Here is a 12,440-nt window from a genome sequence, read left to right on the forward strand (position 1 = left end):
TCAAAGCAAGAGTATCCCAGTTAGTAATACCAAGTGCAATTCTATTCAAACCATTGTACCACAATTTAGCTTTACCACATAAAGAAAAAGGAAAAAGAATCTCCCTGATTTGCTCCTGTGTGACCCCAGCTTGCCTAATAGTATTGCAATATTGGAAAAAATCCAAGATGTGAAGATTTGGATCATCACCCTTAGCTCTAGTAAATTGCTTCCTTTTGATCATGGTAATAAACTGGGGGTTGATCTCGAATTATACTCCCTCGAGATCGGGTGTAGGGGCAAGGTGTGGAAAATCTGCCAGGGACGACTGCGAATAATCACTGAGCTTACGAGGTGGTTGAGCCGTCATATCTGATTCTAGTTCTAAAGAGGCTTCTGTATCACTAGAAACAGATGGGGGTTCTAAAGGTGTAATACCCTCAGAAGTAGCTCGTACTTGTCTAAAAAGGTTCTTCTGTCTATGAAAAGAACGTTCAATTTCAGGATCGAATGGAATGTAACCTGATCTAGAACTCTTGGGCATAAACACAGAACTAAACAGACAAAATATGAGAAATTGTCTCAAAGAACTTGCGTTCTCTGAGACTAAAGAAAATAATCTAGACTACAAAAATAATCAGAAATAAAAATAAAACCGATTCCCCAGTAACGGCGCCAAATTTTGACAGGCTAAAGTCGTATCACCTAATCAAAATTAATTCCTAAAACCACTAACTAAAATAATAGATAGGGAAGTAAGGTCGAATCCACAGGGAAACAAGTTTTTTTATTCCAAATTAATTAATATAATTTAAATCATCAAGTAACCAAATTGTTTTTAATGAGAATTAAACTAATGGAAAATAATTAAACTAAGGGAGGAAATCAATAATAAAAGGCCTAGGGTATATGTTCACCAATAAATAATATTCCAGGGTAAATCACAACAATCAATTATCAATGAATCAATTAATTAGATCATATGGGCTTTTGCTACGTATTAAAATCACAGAATTAATCTACCGGTATTAAATCGCATCTCTCGAATCTTGACTTAACCATTTATATATTAACCTGCCTATTGAAACTAAGCCTAAACATCAATTCTCATCTCTCGAATCTCGAATCAATATTGCATAACTCATACAATTCAACCAGGCCTAATCTAATTGCATAGCATTAAATCAATCAATAGGAAATCAACCAAAGCATTAACAATTATCAATAATAAATTACCCCTTTATATTATTTATGGATCCCCATAACCCTAGAATTAAACTAATCACACATAATTAAATTTAAACTAATCAAAGCAATTAAGCAAGACATAATTAATCTAAGCAATAAAATTACCGAAAATAAAAGGGAAGAAATCGTTGCCAAAATAAACGGAAATGATGAATTGTATAAATCTCAAGAGTGTAGAGAGTGAAAATAAGAGTATTAGCAAAAGCTTAAACTAAATCCGAAAATTAAGTAAAGAGTAAAAAAAAACGTCCTAAACTTCCTAAAATAAATCGTATTTATACTTAGGCTAAAAAGATGAAACAAATAAAAATCATAAAACTCTTTCATAAACACGCGCCCGGTTGGGCGGAGCTTCGCCCGATCGGGCCTGCCTTTTTGACCCTTTTTGCTTCATTCGCGCCCGGTCGGGCGCGTGTTAGGGCGAAGCTTCTTTTTCTCCTATATGCCTCGCCCGGCTAGGCGTGCCTCAGGGCGAGGGCTTGCCCGATCGGGCAAGCCTTTGGGCGAATGGAATCTTCACTTGGGGTATTCTTTTGGGCTATTTTCTTGGCCCGAACGAATTCCTCTTAAGTCTTTAAACACGGTCCATTGCCTCGAGCTCTTCTTTTCTTCACCGAGCCCTTAATCACCGGTTTGATTTCTCTAACGCGGCCATGGGCTTTGGAATGTGGTCATAGTAGTGCGCTCCTACTCCAATGCTCGTAGTGGCTCAAATAAGTCCGAGGAAAATGCTCTAAATCTGCAATTTCCTGTAGAATAATACCACAACTACAAAAACACCAGAAAATGCATATTAGTGATAAAAGTGGCTCTAAAGAGCCAAAAATACTCCTAAATATGACCAAGGGACGGGGGTAAAACACTATATAAAATGAACATATCACCTCAATAGAAACAAGCAGGGAAATAATCAAGTAGGGGCTCAGAGAAACTTTCAGGTAGGCAACAACTATTTTGGGAACAAGGGGGCACAACAAAATGCGGCAAAAACCAACAATAATAATGGGAATAACCAACAAAAAGGTGGAGCTGCAGGAAATTTGAATGTGATGAGTAGGCATGAGGCTGGTTCCACGAAAGGTGTCATCACTGGTACCTTCTCTATTAACTCTATTCCTATTAAAGTCTTATTTGATTCTGGTGCAACTTTTTCTTTCATTTCAAAAGCCATTGTTTCAAAATTATCAAATTGTTTGAAAACCGTAGATGAGATAGATTTGCCTATAGTTATTTCTACGGGTGGGGTAGTAAAGTGTAGCAAGACCTTTAAAGTTGTACCTTTAGAAATCGAAGGAAAAGTGTTTTTGTCAGATCTCATCGAGTTTGGGTTAAGTGACTTTGATGTCATTTTGGGAATGGATTAGTTGATCAAGTACAGCACAAAGATTAGTTGTCGATCATAGAAAGCAAAATGAGTACCGCTGATAATGAGTTGGTGACATATTGGATGCATGGTGAAACCAATTGCCCAAGGATCATATCTATGTTAAAATTGGAAAAGTATATTAAGAAGGGGCATCTAGTGTGTTTTTGTAGTGTGAGGAATATGGAACATGAAGAGACAACTAAGCCTGAGGATATAAAAGTAGTAAACGAGTTTCTGGATGTGTTTCCAAAAGAGATTCCTAGAATGCCACCCAAGAGGGCAATTGATTTCACAACAGAGCTAGTTCCAAGAACATCACCAATTTCCAAGGCACCATATCAAATGGCACCTGCAGAGATGAGTGAGTTAAAGGAGCAATTGCAGGATTTATTAGAAAACGGATACATAAGACCAAGTGCATCACCTTGGGGAGCGCCAATGTCATTTGTGAAGAAGAAAGATGGAAGTATGAGGTTATGTATTGACTATAGGGAGTTAAATAAGGTCACCATAAAGAACAAGTACCCATTACCAAGGATTGACGACCTATTTGACCAGTTGAGAGGCGTAATTGTGTTTTCTAAGATTGATTTAAGGTCTGGTTACCATCAACTTAGGATTGCGGATGAAGATATTCCCAAGACTTCATTTAGAACGAGATATGGACATTATGAGTTCACAGTAATGCCACTTCGATTGACGAATGCTCCAGTAATCTTTATGGACTTGATGGATAGGGTGTTTCATCCATTTATGGAAAAGTTTTTGGTAGTGTTCATAGATGATATACTGGTGTATTCAAGGAGTAAAGAAGAACATGTAGAACATCTGAGTGCGATTTTGCAAACACAAAGGGAAAACAAGCTTTATGCAAAGTTCTCTAAGTGTGAGTTTTGGTTGGAGAAAGTAGCATTTCTAGGTCATTTTGTGTCCAAAGATGGGGTAGAAGTAGATCCAGCAAAGATCGAGGCAGTGAAAGGTTGGTCTACGCCAAAAACAGTGTCTGACGTTAGGAGTTTCTTAGGTTTAGCAGGATATTATAGGCGTTTTGTGAAAAATTTCTCAAAGATTGCTAAACCTATGACTTCTCTAATGAAGAAGGACAAGAAGTTTGAGTGGGATAACAAGTGTGAGGAAGCATTCCAACTCTTGAAACAAAAGCTAATCACAGCGCCAGTGCTTACACTACCAGACGATAGTGGAATTTATGATGTATATAGTGACGCATCCAAGAGTGGTCTAGGATGTGTACTTATGCAAAATGGGAAGGTGATTGCGTATGCATCAAGACAGTTAAAGACTCATGAAGTAAATTACCCTACTCATGACTTAGAACTAGCTGCAATCATTTTTGTGCTAAAGATTTGGAGGTACTACTTGTATGGAGTGAAATGTAGGATTTATACAGGCCATAAGAGTTTAAAATACATTTTCACTCAAAGGGATTCAAACTCACGCCAAAGGAGATGGTTAGAATATACGACGGTAGACATACAATATCATGAGGGGAAAGCAAATGTAGTCGCAGATGCTCTAAGCTGTAAAACCAGTCATGGACTGAATACTTTGATAGTGGCTGATGAATTATGTAGAGAAATGAGGAAAATGAATCTAGAAGTGGTAGAATGGGGAGTGCCAGCAGGTATACTTGCGAACCTAAGTATTCAACCAACAATATTTGATGAGATAAGGGAAATTCAAACTAAAGTTGTGTAGGATAAATGGGTATGGAATAGGTTTAATACTCCAAAACACTCCTTTATAGCCTGGTTAGCAGCTCAGAACAGCCGCAAGACCAAAGATAGGTTAATCTCTTTTGGCTGCAGCCCTGATCCTGACTGTCTTCTTTGTGGAGCTGCCCCCGAGATCCATGACCACTTATTTTTTAACTGTATGTATAGCAGACAGTGCATACAAACTATTGCAACATGGCTTGGTTTTTCTGAGAGGAAGTTCAGATTGGATGCTGCTTGGAAGCTCTGGAACAGGAAGGGTACTGATTTGATTCACTGAAGAGCCTACCTAGCTGCTTATTCTGCATGTTTTTATTACATTTGGTTTGCTAGGAACCATGTTTTCTGGGAGAAAGCTGTGATTCTCCCTATGATCCTGTGTAAGACTATATGTTTAGAGGTGTTGAGCAGAATTCAGCAACTAATTGATAGCTCGTAGTCCCGAAATCAGTGTAAATGGCTACAGCTGTTAAAATGCAATATACCTGGGTGATGTCTCTTCTGGTGTTGGTTCCTGTTTCCTGGGTTCGAGCTCATGATGGGTCTCCTGTCTGTGTTCTGTTTTCCTGTATTCTGTCCAGATGCTGCCCTTGCTATCTCCTTTGTTCTTGCTATTTCCTGTTTTGTGTTTAGATGGATGGATTGGTGTTATGTGTTGCTATGTTGTGTTTGGAGCTGCTGTGATCTTTTGTAGCTGGTTTATTGGGATGCTGAATTTAAGCACTGAAGCTGTGTCTATTGATTTGTGTTTGAAGTAATAAAGAGAGTTCCGCAGCTGGTTGTTATTTCGTGGTCCAGAATCGATTGTGATTGGCTGCACTAGCTACATTCTGCCTTGCAGATGGCTGTTTTCTTCTCTGTTCTACTCAGTGCTCCATTGGATGTTATAGTTCTTGTTCTACAGGATCTGTTTTTGCAGGTTGGGTGTCAGAACTGTGTTGTAGGCTGCTGTTTAGTCCTGCTAGTGTAAGGTTGCTGTTTTTGGTTTGTTTTTTTTTTTTTGAATAGGGGCTGTGTTATTGCTTATGTGTTAGCTGGTTTGTGTTTTTGTGTTTGTTTTCTAGTGCTGTCTTTTGTCCTAGTCCTAGCGTGAAGTACCCTTCCTTGAAGGTGCTTTCTCGTTTGAGGCTAGGTAGGTGTTCCCTCTCACTGTTATTGGCACCCTTCCTAGAAGGTGGTTGGTGACAGTGTAGGCAGGTAGTGGTGTTTGTGTGCCTTCGAGCTTGTGTAGGTTTTGGAGTTTTACAACTTCCCTTCTTTGTAAGTTGTATTTCATTCATTCTTTGGTAATAAAATTTCTTATTTACCAAAAAAAAAGAGATAAGGGAAATTCAAGCAGGAGATGTAAAGTTGGATAGGATTCGTGAGAAAATAAAGCAAGGAAAAGCTACGGATTTCAAAATTCATGAATATGGGAGTTTAAGGTACAAGGGTCGTTGGTGTGTACCACAAAAATGTGAGGAGGTAAAGAGAAAGTTAATGAGAGAAGGTCACAATACATCGTATTCAGAATACCCAGGAGGGGACAAGCTATATAAAGACCAGAAAAAGATGTATTGGTGGCCCATAATGAAGAATGAGGTTGCGGAATTTGTGGCAAAATGTCTAACTTGTCAGAAAGTGAAGATAGAACACAAAAGACTGCAAGGAACTGTGTAATCATAGGAAATTCCTAGATGGAAATGGGATTGTATTCCAATGGACTTTGTGACTTGCCTCCCAAAGTCAAAGAGTGGAAATGACACCATTTAGGTAGTGGTGATAGACTTACAAAATCTGCATTGTTTATACCAATGAAGGAGACCTGGAAGATGGAGCAACTTGCAAAAGCTTACATAAAAAATGTGGTGAGATTACATGGAGTTCCAAAAGATATTGTGTCTGACAGAGATTCTAGATTTCTTTCAAGGTTCTGGAAGAGTGTGCAAGAAAACTTTGGTACAACACTTAAGATGAGTACAACATTTCACCCTGCCATAGATGGGTAAACTGAGAGAATTATTCAAACCTTGGAAGAAATGTTGGGGACTTGTGTTATAGATTTCCAAGGGGATGGGAAGATAGCTTGGACTTAATTGAATTTTCCTATTATAATAGCTGCCATGCAAGCATTGGCATGGCTCCATTTGAGGCATTATATGGAAGGAAGTGTCACAGTCCGATATGTTGGAACGACATAAGTGAAACAATGATTTTAGGGCCTCAAATGATCGAGGATACAGTTAAGCAGGTAAAGGAGATTCAAGCTAAGATTCAAGCGGCGCAAGATCGCCAAAAGAGCTACGCGGACTTGAAGCGTAGAGAGGAGGAGTTTAAGGTTGGTGATAAAGTATTGTTAAAGGTTTCACCAATGAAAGGTGTAATGAGATTTAGAAAGAAAGGAAAGCTTAGCCCAAAGTATATTGGTCCATATGAAGTATTGCAAAGGATAGGCAAAGTAACTTATAGGTTGGCCTTACCTATGGAGTTAAGTAAAGTGCATGATGTATTTCATGTATCTCAGTTAAGAAGGTATATACCTGATAAGTCACATGTGCTCTAACCCGAAACCATTGAGTTAGATCAAAGCTTAACTTATGAGAAAAGACCTGTCAAGATCCTTGATAATAAAGTGCGTAGTACACGCAATAAAGATGTTAAGATTGTTAAAGTGCTATGGTCTAACCAAGAGTATGAAGAAGCAACTTGGGAAGTTGAGGATGAGATGAAAAAGAAATATCCCGAGTTTTTTAAGGTATGGTGAGTTACAGGGACGTAACTCGTTTTGTTTAAGGGGGTAGAATGCGGTAAAATTTCACGCTTTTTCCTGTATTTTCAGTTATTTTGTGCTTTTTTGCATATTTTTAGTGGTTATTTCGAGTAATTTTGATTTCAAAGAGACATTAAAGGCAAAAGTATGACAAAAGAGTACAACAATATTATACAAACTGAGGAAAAAGTTTGAATTTCGTTACCCAAGTTTCGAGACGAAACTTCTTTTAAGGTGGGTAGACTGTAATACCTCGTATTTTTATACGTATTATAATTTAAATAAGTATTTCTTAAAGTATTTAAATAATTCGAAATGAATTACATATGGTGTTTCATTAATTCAAAAAGAATTATTTTAATTAAAAGTTATTTATAATATTTAACTATCTTGAAAATATTTTATTTCATAATTGGAAACTTTGGGGCATATTATTTTATAAAAGGAAATTTTAAAGTCAACAAGTTTTTAAAGAAAGTCAAAATACTAGCTTGAATAGGAAAGAGATCATTCAGGGTAAAAAGGGAATTTAAGTCTAGGAGGATTTTAGAAAGGGAGTATAAATACCCATCACATGGGAAAATTAAACTTTGCCCAAGGTGGAGAATACCCAAAGGTAACTCTCTTTCTCTCTCCTCTTATTTTCTCTCTTTTCTCTTAATTTTACCCCTTCCCCTTTATTTTTTTTTACATCACCACCCACACACACCACCACACGCCGGCCACTACCACACGCCGCCGGCCACCGTCGAATGCCGGCGACAGCAGCGACACCACCAGCCGGCGCCCGGTAGCAGCCTGCTGTGGTGTCAGGATGTTGGTGTTTGAACAAAAAAAAAAAAAACAAAAACAAAAAATAATTCTTCTGATTTTAATTAAATCTAGCCTTGATCTAATTATTGTTTTTGGGTTTTGTGATGTTTTTTTTATGATGTTTGATAATAAGTATTTTGTATATAAATTTTTAGATTTGGTTTTGAATTAAAAAGCCCCAAATTATAAACCCTAGGTTTCTAAGTTTATGTATATTGATGGAAATTGTTTATGGGTTATTTAAATTATTGAAATAAGTGTTTTAAAACACAAATACAGAGATTTTGAATGATTTAATAAAGCTGAAATTTTAATATATAAGCTATAATTATGTTTCTTAAAAGGATTTTTAATTACCCATTAATTGGGAGTAAAAGTAAGGGTTTTAAATTAAATTTCAGCTTGTTTTTTAGGGTTTATGAGTGATTTAAAGAGTGTATATATTGGTGAAAATTTGTGTGGAATAGGTATTAATGCCTCTTTGTAATTTTGGTTTGTAGGAGGTTTCCAAGTGAGTGATTTTATTTAGTTACGCTTATGTACTTAACATTGCTGATTGTGTGCTGTATGTTTGTTTGGTCTTGTCTTTACCTTGGTCCTACGACGACCCATTTCTAATGGCGAGTAGTGGGGACAAGTAGAGAGAAGTTTTTCAGGTGATGAAACATATTCATGATGGGCATGAGTGAAGAGCGAATCATGCTTAGTTTCCATATATAGGAATATGATGTGTTTTATTTGCTTTGAATATTATTTATTTTATTGTGCTCATGAGACTAACGTAAATGTTTTCAGTATTGTTCGGTTTTAAGGGCCTACAATGGTTCCAAGTTGTAGGTTGACTTTGTTTGACTTTACATTCTTTTGGTTTGACTTTTAAACTAACTTGTTTTAAGTGATTTTTAAAAGATAGTCTTCCGCTGTGTGTCTTTGATATTTGCCTTAGTCGTTTTCACGGTGGCAATAACGTCTTGATTTTCCTATTTCGTATTTTAAAAAGGGCAAAACAGGTATTTTAAAGGAAAGGAATTTCTAGGGTGTTACATCCCGTCGTGGGGATACCCATTGCCTCATTACCTAAGGCCCTTAAAAGCTAGGACTTTTCACTTTTAAATGCATTAGAATTTGAATTCATAACTGTTTGGGAGACATTAGTATGAGAGGAAATAAGCATTGCTTTTTTTATATTATAGTAAATAGAGAGTCGCCAATGAGGTTTTAGAAAGAAACTCATGAACCTTATTTGTAAATTTTTTTCTTCTCAAGTAGAGTGTAAGGGATAGTTGGTACAAAGCACGAGTTATTCGCCCTTAGGTTTTTTTTTAAAAGGATTGCTCAAGCAATAGTCTTGCGAACCAAAATTGGATCCGAGAGCAAGGAACTAGTATCTCGTTCGTTCTTTTTGAGGGAAGCAATCATTCTAGCCCTAAAATGGCCTATACTAGCTCTTCTTGTTCACAATTTCATTATTAGACAAATATATGCAACGTGATACACTGATAATATTACTTTATTTTATTTACAAGCAAAGATCACATAAGGTTATTACATTGCAACGAATTGAATGTCGTTGTTCTTATTTATTCCAAAATTATGAAAAAAACAATAAAATAAATAAGATTAACTATACCTCTTAAGTGATGAAACAAAAGACTAATTTCAAGTTCTAGTCTTTGATTAACGAAGAATGCTATGTGGATATATTAATTATCTTTAATTTCTTCAAAAAAAAAAATCTTTAATTAAAGTGATTAAGAAACACTAATTTATTTATTTAAGTAAATAAAAAAGAAAAGTTATTTAACTAAATGCTCTGGAAATGAACCGTTCTTCTTTTTGCTAAATCTTCGTCTTGCGTGTTTATGGACTTCCTCTTTCACTTATAACCTCTAACGAATTCAAATGAATTAATTAAGGTTGAATGTACTTGAGAAATGAGGCAAAAAGTTGTATGAGAGTATAAGAGATTAGGATTTAGAATTTCATGGTTAATTTTCTGATTTTTCGTGTCTCCTAAGGTCTAAATGTGACCCTTATTTATAGGTGTATTGATATAAGGTTAGGGTTTTAATAGCCTTCGCGCCAAGGATCGCGCGTAACAAAGAAAGTTGAGCTCAGGTGCCACACGCAACTCTAGGAGTCACGCGGAACAATTAGTGTTGCGCGTGCCCAATTTGCCTTATTCGAAAATAATGCGGTTTAGGTAAAACTTTCATAACTTTTGATTCCAAACTCGGAATGAGGCAAGTAAGATATCATTGGAAATTTCTAGATATCTACTTTACAAATAAATTGGAATTAGGTCAAAACCTTAGTGGATTTTAAGATATAGTCGGTGTAGTGAAAGGGTGATCAGTTAAACCTAAGTACTGCATTTAACGCATTTAGATCTGTTATTAATCAAGATTAAGTATGTGTGAGCATATTTTGAGCCTAATTAATAAGGGTATTGAACTCTAAAAGAATTTGGAAGTTCATAAACACTTCAACTTTGATCTAGCTTGAAGAAGGTGTTTTTATATCATCATTGCACTTCCTTTCGGGATAGGAGGCCAAATGTAGGTGTTTACAATACTAGATTAGTATTGTCTTGTGCATTGCATGATTTAAATAGCAATTTGTTTTTTTTTTTTTTTTTAAAAAAACTCATATTCTTTATTTGAAAATGTGTAGTCACAAGTCTCACAATCTCACTTATCAGTTGAAGAAGTATATATATTTTTTATCTTAAAACTTGAGAGGAAAAAAATGATGTTGTCAAAAGTAATTTAGGCAGGAATTTTTTTATAAGAAAGTGACATGTGTGATTAATGATGTCAACAATGACTTGAATAAGTACGAATAAATAGTACGAATAATTTTTTTTATAAGAAAAGTTATGTGCAAAGGGTATTTTGTATTTATCATCTAACAAGGTTATAAGAAAAGTTATGTGCAAAAGGGTACTTGTATTTATCATCTAACAAAGAGGACATGTAGGGTTTACAAAATATAAAGTATAATAACTAACAATTTATAAAAACACCAAATAAAGGGGTGCTTATCATTTAGTACGATTAGGAAGAAGTGATATAAATAGATAAGAGGTTAAGATTGTAAAAATCTTGTGTTTGTTCAAGAGGATGGGAATTAGAAGAGAGACAAGGATATATAGATCGAACTTCTTTATCATATCCAACTAACTCTATACTAGGTAAGGGGCAGTAAAAGGATAAAACACATTTTTTTTTCCTCAATGAAAAGGACGGAAAAGAAGAGAATGAGATTTCATACGGGTAAAATAGTAACTTTGTTACTTATTTCGATCTTAACACAGGAAAACCAATATTATTTTATCTTTATTTCACACACTATTTTCCTATCCTAATTTTTATCCTTCTCCATATCCCTATCACATTAAGCACAAAGATAATTGAAAAGCCAACATATTAAAGTGAGTTAAGGTAACTATAAAACACATAACTAGAAAAGAAACTAATTAAATAGCAATTAAGTGGATTAAATATAATTTATAAAACTAATCTCTGAATTTATAAAATAAAAAAATCTAATACAAATTACTAATGGGGGTGAGAGGGATTTGAAAATATGATCTATCATGCACAAGCCATGAATTTTAACAACTATACCAAGACCCCATCGATAGATAATCAAACATGTTTCCATGTCGTTAATGATATTTTTGTAATTTTACAACTTCTCACATTGATTACAGGTTTCTTTAATTTTAAACCATTTTGATTTAGTTTACTTTGAAATTGATTTGATGTAATTTTTGTGGTTTTTTCTCTACTTTTAAAATCAAGAAAATGAAAGTTTATCTGAAACAATTTTACTTCAAAGATATTTAAAAATTAATAGTTAATACAACAATTTCATGATTATTGATGTGATTTGTTAATTTGAAGATAAGAAGAATCAAGTATAAAAAGTTGTAAATGAAAAAAAAAGGAAATATCTATACTAAGCTAGCTATTTATTAAGTAGAGAAAGTATTGGGTGCGCACTGTCGTACGCAATTTTACGTGCGGCAGGCTTGGTTGATACATTTTACTTGTTGGCTGATATGTTTCATGTGTTGGCTTATATGGTTTTTATGTTGGCTAATATATTCCTTTTATTGGTTGATATGTTTTTTTTTTTTTAATTTTTGATATGTTCCTTTTGTTGGATGCTCTCAGGCATCAATTGGCTGATTTATTTCTTTAGTTGGCTAATGTGAGGAGGATAGCCCGTTGTGAGGGATCCCACTTCCTCTATACCCATGGCCCTTTAAAAGCCTAGGACGTTACACTTTTTAAGGTGTTAGGATTTGAATTCCTGACTATTTTGGGGACCTTGAATTAGAATTGATTCTATCATTACGCTTTTTTATAAGAAACTAATAGAAAGTCGCCAATGAGTTTTAGGAAAACTCATAAACCTCGTTCATGCATTTCTCCCAAGTAGAGTTCAAGGGATATTTAGCACGAATCATAAGTTTACCCATGCCCAAATTGGTCTACAAATACCATAAATGAGTTCGGGAGCGAGAGTACTAAGATAACGTTTC

This window comes from Chenopodium quinoa, unplaced genomic scaffold (genome assembly GCF_001683475.1).
Source record: "Chenopodium quinoa cultivar QQ74 unplaced genomic scaffold, ASM168347v1, whole genome shotgun sequence".
NCBI lineage: Eukaryota > Viridiplantae > Streptophyta > Magnoliopsida > Caryophyllales > Amaranthaceae > Chenopodium > Chenopodium quinoa.